Source organism: Leopardus geoffroyi, chromosome C2, assembly GCF_018350155.1.
Source record: "Leopardus geoffroyi isolate Oge1 chromosome C2, O.geoffroyi_Oge1_pat1.0, whole genome shotgun sequence".
Classification (NCBI taxonomy): domain Eukaryota; kingdom Metazoa; phylum Chordata; class Mammalia; order Carnivora; family Felidae; genus Leopardus; species Leopardus geoffroyi.
In genome coordinates, this window is record NC_059333.1 from 150,222,909 (window position 1) to 150,228,908 (window position 6,000).

General features: G+C 46.8%; 1 protein-coding gene and 2 long non-coding RNA genes across 5 annotated transcripts in view; 1 reads left to right on the top strand and 2 right to left on the bottom strand.

The window, feature by feature from the left end:
* The window catches only part of CTNNB1 (catenin beta 1), a 41,262-nt gene extending 40,485 nt beyond the window's left edge, over nt 1-777 (bottom strand). Inside the window, exon 1 of one of the 3 annotated variants that reach the window (XM_045436436.1) lies at nt 509-777. The gene's annotated coding sequence lies outside the window, so the exon portion shown is untranslated. The remainder of the gene's footprint in view (nt 1-508) is intronic. The other 2 variants (XM_045436435.1, XM_045436437.1) reach the window with 2 other exon arrangements.
* A 260-nt stretch (nt 778-1,037) lies between these two features.
* On the top strand, nt 1,038-2,982 carry LOC123575761. Its single transcript, XR_006700984.1, has 2 exons — nt 1,038-1,479; nt 2,104-2,982. It is a non-coding gene; the product is annotated as an uncharacterized LOC123575761 (long non-coding RNA).
* Nucleotides 2,983-3,069: 87 nt separating this feature from the next.
* LOC123576203 lies at nt 3,070-5,778 on the bottom strand. Its single transcript, XR_006701225.1, has 3 exons — nt 5,358-5,778; nt 4,588-4,667; nt 3,070-4,281 (listed from the first exon to the last, which is right to left on the bottom strand). It is a non-coding gene; the product is annotated as an uncharacterized LOC123576203 (long non-coding RNA).
* Nucleotides 5,779-6,000: the final 222 nt, after the last annotated feature.

Consider the following 6,000-nt stretch of genomic DNA (forward strand, 5'->3'; position numbering starts at 1 on the left):
TAGGCTGGCGTCCCAGGCCCAGCACCCGTACCCCAACTCCCCGATGGGGCTGGGAAGGCGGAGCACCCCCACCCTCCGTCCCCACCCCGCCCCCCACCCCGGCCCGGAGCATCCCGAGGCGCAGGGTCCCTCCCCCAAACTCGGCCGCGGCCGGAGCCCCGGACGGAAACCACAGCCTCCCCCCCGCCCGCCCGCCCCCGCCGGCCATCGAGCTCCTGGACGCGCCCTCGCGTCGCCCCCTCCCCTCCAGCGGCGCCCCGGGGGCCCCCGAGGAACAGCGCTACCGGAACCCGGGCCCGGCCGCCGCCCTCCGCCCCCCGGGCGCGGCCCGCCCCCGCCGCCTCCTCGGCGCCCCCAGCCCGCGCCCCCCGCTCCCCACCCCGGGCCTCCGCGCCGCGCCGGGCCCGGTTCCCAGCCGCCGCCGGGACCGCGCGCCCGCGACGAAGTTTGGCTCCGAAGACGGAGCGGGAGCAGCCCCGGAAGGGTAAGGAAAGGAGCGCCCAAGCACCTCAGGGGAACAGGCTCCTCCCGCCGCTGGAGTCCGACCGTCCTCGGCCTGCTGTTGCGGCTCGGCGGGGACCGGAGCTGCTCCTCGGACCTTCCTCCGTCTCCGCCTCCCCTCGCTCTCCGCTCCTAGGGCCGGGCTAGCGCGGCTGCCACAGACCGAGAGGCTTAAAATGGCGCCGCACAAGGAGCTCTTATAAGTCGCGCAGTGGCCGCTGTATCCTGCCGCCACCGGCGCAGCGCGGAGCGTTCCGCCGCGCGAGGACAAGGGGCGGGGCGCGAGAGAGCGGCGGAAAGTAGTCCCCGCGCCGCCCAGCGCCCGCCGTCGTCCGACCGCCCGGGGCCGGGGCGGGGCGCCCGCGCACTCCCCTGTCGCTCCCCGGAGAGGGACCCGAGGCTGGTCCGCGGTGCGGGTCTGGGGGGCGGCTCGCTAGGGCGCTATGGTCCGAGGCGGGGAGGCCCGGGGACGGAGGGAGGGCGGCACCCGGAGCCTCTACTGTCCGGAGCCCGGCGTCCCCGCCCCCGCTCGGGCCCCGACCGGGAGAGCCGACGCGGGCTTGCCGCAAGCTTCCCGCTGCCCGCGGAAGGCGGCCTCTGGGCTCCGGCCCTCGGGGGGAGGTGGGGGGCGGGTGGCGGCGCGGGCCCTGAGGTCGCGGCCCGCCAGCTCCCGGAGCTGCTGGCCGCCGCCGCAGCCGCCCCGCTGTCGAGTCGAGGAACTCCAGCGGTTTAGGGCTTCCGTGGTCTTTGCGGTCTGGGCCTCATTCTCCCCGCAGGACTCGGCTCGTCTGCGAGCCTCACATCGCCCCAAAGCCCACCCCTCCCCCCCCCGTCCGGGTCGCGGATCCCGCGTCCCGACCGGTTGCTCAGCCTGAATTTGGAAGTGAAACACCGGCCGGGCCGCCTGCGATCCCTCCTCCCGAAGGCTGTGAACTCTTAGGATGGGCGCCCAGTCCGCAATTCAACAAGTCTTTAGGAGTAAGCGCTGTGAACAAATGACTGATGGAAATGGATTAGCTCTAGAACCCTGTCAATTAGGTTAATTCTGATGGATTCCATTTTTATCTGGTTCCACAGTACTACTACTATCAATAGATTTGTTTGTGAGCGTGTTTCTTTGGAGGAAATGCATTTCTAAGGTATTACTTTTTTGAGAAATCAAGTGTGTTGTTTATGGAAGGAGTAATCAATTAGGCAGCTTGTGATTTTTGAAAACTAATTTTCGATTCCTCAAAAACATTTTCTAATTCGTATCAGCAGGCTAAAATTGGGTCTTCCTTTCCCTTGGAAATGTCTCGATTGTCACCCAGCAAGATAGGCATTTATCAAAGCTGAAACAATTATGATTGATTCAGTTTCTCTGCTCTATTATTTTATGCTTATTTTTCCTCCAAAACAATGGAGAGTGCAAAAAGCAACAGTGAAAGTTGTCTTGGGTCTTTTATCCCTGTAATTAATGAATGCAAACAATAGGTCTTTATACGTAGGTATGGGCAGGAAACCTACTTATTCACTCATGGAGTAGGATATGTAGTTTTAGGCAAGCTAATGCTCAGGGCCAACATGTTCTTTAAATAATTCTTTTTCTCCCCCGTCTTAAAGGTATTTTACTACATACAGCGGTAACGTTTAACTGCCATGACCATACCGGTGGAAAGAGTACACACACTAAGACGATGTTCGGTGAGATCCATTGTCTAGAATTACTTTCTCATTTTTATCTGCGCAAGTAATTCTATAGAATTAAATATAGCCGATGGTGGTGATTAACTCGGCCAGTCAGAATTCAAACAAATTAAACTAAAAAAGGTATTTCATCAAAACAGTGCTTCTCATGTAAACTCAGAGTGTAAATAGCGTTTCTAGGCACTGACCCCCAATTTTAATCCTCATAAAAAGTATTAAAGAATATACAGTTGATTCGATTAGAGTCATACATTTAAAATCAGATAACTGATTAATCAACATTTGAGCAATTTTTCATGGATGTTTCCTTTTTGTATATTCCCTTTGGAGGGGGATTGGTTTTTTGTTGTTTTTTTTTTTTTCCTCAATAAGGCACTCTGTTAAAACTGGTTTAGAGATATTTGCACCATTAGGACCTCTAAAGGATAAAAACTCTTCTATGTTTGTATTTCTTTATTCAGGTACCAAAACAATTGAAACATTTTCTATAATTTAGATATCTTAATCCAAATTTGGAATTAAGATTTTTAAATCCCTGCTAATATTTTAGGTAAACACCATGTCATTAAAGGAAATGTAAAATTTGCAACAATGCAGTAAGCTGTGTTTCCTATCAAATTTAAGTGTACTGAAGAATTACTGTGTGACTAGCATTTAAAAATATTAGTTGAATTTAACAGATTGCTCAGCATTTTTATTTTCTTCTCTCAAAAAACAGAAATTGTTCCAATTTCTCACCGAACATATGAGTTGAATAACTTCTGTGCAATAAAGACAAATGCTACCATTAAACCAATAAGAAATACAAGCATCAAAATACCTGATGAGTTGGTGAAATAATTGTAAACATATTTGTAAAAATAATTGTAAAAATAATTGTAAAAATGATTTTTCAAAATTGGCCTTGGGCAATATGTTTCATAAAAAACATTTGGTTATCTTTTTACACCTTCTTCTAGAGCCAGCCATTTGGGTTTGACATGAATTAATCCATTTTAATGCAAAAGACTGCATTAAACGGAAAAAAAAAAAAAGCTGCAAAAGACAAATGGTTCCAAATTTCAGGCTCTGTGCCTAGAAACCAAAAGTGTCTCCAGCTGGTTTAACAGAGGAAGTATTGCTTGTCATGATATTAGACCATTGGCACATCAAGCAGTGATTACATGGATTCTGAATGGAAAGCATCCCTTCACTAAAACACATGATTCTGAATCACCTTAGGCAAAGAAAGAAATGCCCAGCGTGTTTGTGCACTTCCAACAGAAACATTAATCAAGGCAGCACTGTAAAGAAGGCCCATTCACTTTTTGGATAGTTAACTATCAAATCCATTAATTAAACATTTATTGAGCACTATGACAATGAGTTTCCTTTAGAGAGAGGGAAATGAGTGGCCGTCTTCTTTTGATTAGGTCCCTTAAATTAATGTATAATTATAGCTGTTAATCAGTCCTACTTACAAGTAAGCAGAAACAGTAGAAAATAAGAACTGTGTAATGAGGGTGTGGTCTCCTCTGGACTCGATATCCGAACCTCCTTGAGAAGAAACCTCTCCCAGCAGAAAGGTAAGACTAAATAATACTCCCTGCATTTATAAACAGTCCCAATTCTCTAAGAAGGTGTGTTAAAAATATTTCTTTCTGAACAACGTGAAAACGTTGGGCAATAATCAGATCAGGTTTTCATTTAGCAGCTCATCAAGTGCGCTATTTATGGATTGGGACTTTTGATTCGCAATACATCATCTCAGGGTTCAGTGTTATCTTTTGATTTCTTTCCAGCTGAACAGGCTAAGTAGTTGTAAATACCTCTTGTCAGGCTACATGGTTGGCTATTCTCGCACACAGAAGTAATCTAGGAACCCACTGGGCAAATTCGGCGGAGAGCCACCGTGGAAAGCTTGCATCTGGTGCGCTGCAGCATGAGGGAGGGGGCTGTGAAGGTGGTGGGAGGCGATGGCCATGGTGGTGGCCGTGGCAGCAGCAGAGTGGTAGCTACGATCATGGCGGCTTCAGTTATGCCAGGAACACGGTTCCTGCTTGGAGTTAGCGTTCTCGAGGCCTTCCTTGGTTTGACACAACAGTCCTTGCCATACTAAGGATGTACATACGTTCAATGGCTACCATAGAAAGTGTGAAGGAAAAGCAATGGAGATATCATCCATGATATTCAAAGAACACAAAGGTGTATGTTTCTAAGAATTAAGACAAATACCTACCGCTGCGTTGCAAAGAAATCACGCTTTGGAGACATAACCCCCCCCCCAACATAGACACACACACACACACACACACACACACACACACACACACTTCTGTATTAAAAATTTCAAAATGGTTGCAGATATTTCATTCACAAGAAGGTTAAAGGCGTTTCCCATCGCAAGAAGGATTAACTTACCGGAGGATTCTGGGACTGCAGATGTATACTGCGGCAAAATCCTAAATTCATCGAAAAAAATCATTTCTGGACTCCAGCTGCTAAAAATAATAGAATTATAGTAAATCATGGATAAGATTAAAATAAGCCATTTTCACATTCCAAAGTGTTCAGGAAAAAATGATTCTTTTCTTTTAACTCATTTCTTAAACAATGCAAATTTTAAAGTAGCTTTTCTTTCCAGAGCACGCAGCGCCATGAAATCGATAATTTTTGATCTTTCGGTTAGTAGGCAACATGGTGAGCTATTGCAGGGACTGCAGGCAGCAGACATGTTCTTGTCAGCTAAAAATTTTCATATTGTTTTTGAATCCATTGAGATTTGTAGATGTGATATCACCGTTTTTTTTTTTTGTTTTAGCCTGCACTGGGCTATTGGGGACGCAAACTCTCAGTTTATCGACACATACATGTCTATTGCTTTATATATATTAAAAACAGGGAGTCTTACTGGATCTTAAACAAAAAATTATGTAAAAGGAGTGGCTGGTGTGATTATAATCCCATCATGCAGGGTCCACGGTTCCCATTTAGTGAAATTTCGCAGAGGGCAACTTCTTAAGAACATCCCTGCTGTGCAGAGTGAAAAGCATGAACAAACCAAAGACAGAATTCATCTGTGTTTATATTTTACAAACAATGAAAAACCTACTCTTTGTATGCCTCTTTTCCCCCACCTTATTATTTCATGAAAACTGCAGCATTTTCCCCGCCCCCATCCAAACACTCACCACCCCAGCACTGCAGTGTTCCGTCCCTCTTTTGCTTCTCCTTCGTCTTCTTTTTCGCTTTCACAAATTCTGCACGCGCCATCTTTGTGTGGGGTGATTCTTTGCTAATTTCAGTTACCCATTCTCTTACAAATCGGTTCAGAAATAGAAAATTATAGTGCGCTTTGGGGCTTAATTTGCCTAAATTTCTTTCAGTCTTTCCTTCTGACATAGAAAAATGGAAACGACAAGGGGGGAAGCCAAAAAGAGAGATATTTCTATTATTTCCATAACCTGTTGTATACAGTGGTGATAAAAAATATTATTAACATAATAGCAACAGCTGCAGCCTAAATAGAAGCTATGAGATAATTAATGTGCTACAACAAATTAATTTGCTGCAGGTGCCTCTGCTGTGAACTGAGTAACCCATGCCATATAAAGTCTAAATACAATTATGATTCCCCCCACACACTAAAGCAAAAGACAGAGCAAAATGTCTTGTTCAGTAAATATTTTGCATGCCTATTGTAAAAAATAAAATCCTCTCCAGCCTCTTCCCCCCGCCCCCCACCGTCCCCCATCAAGCCATCTCAGATGGTTTAGTCATCAGTGGATAAGTGTGGAGTTGGATCGGGTGTGTACGTGTATTAGTGTCTATGTA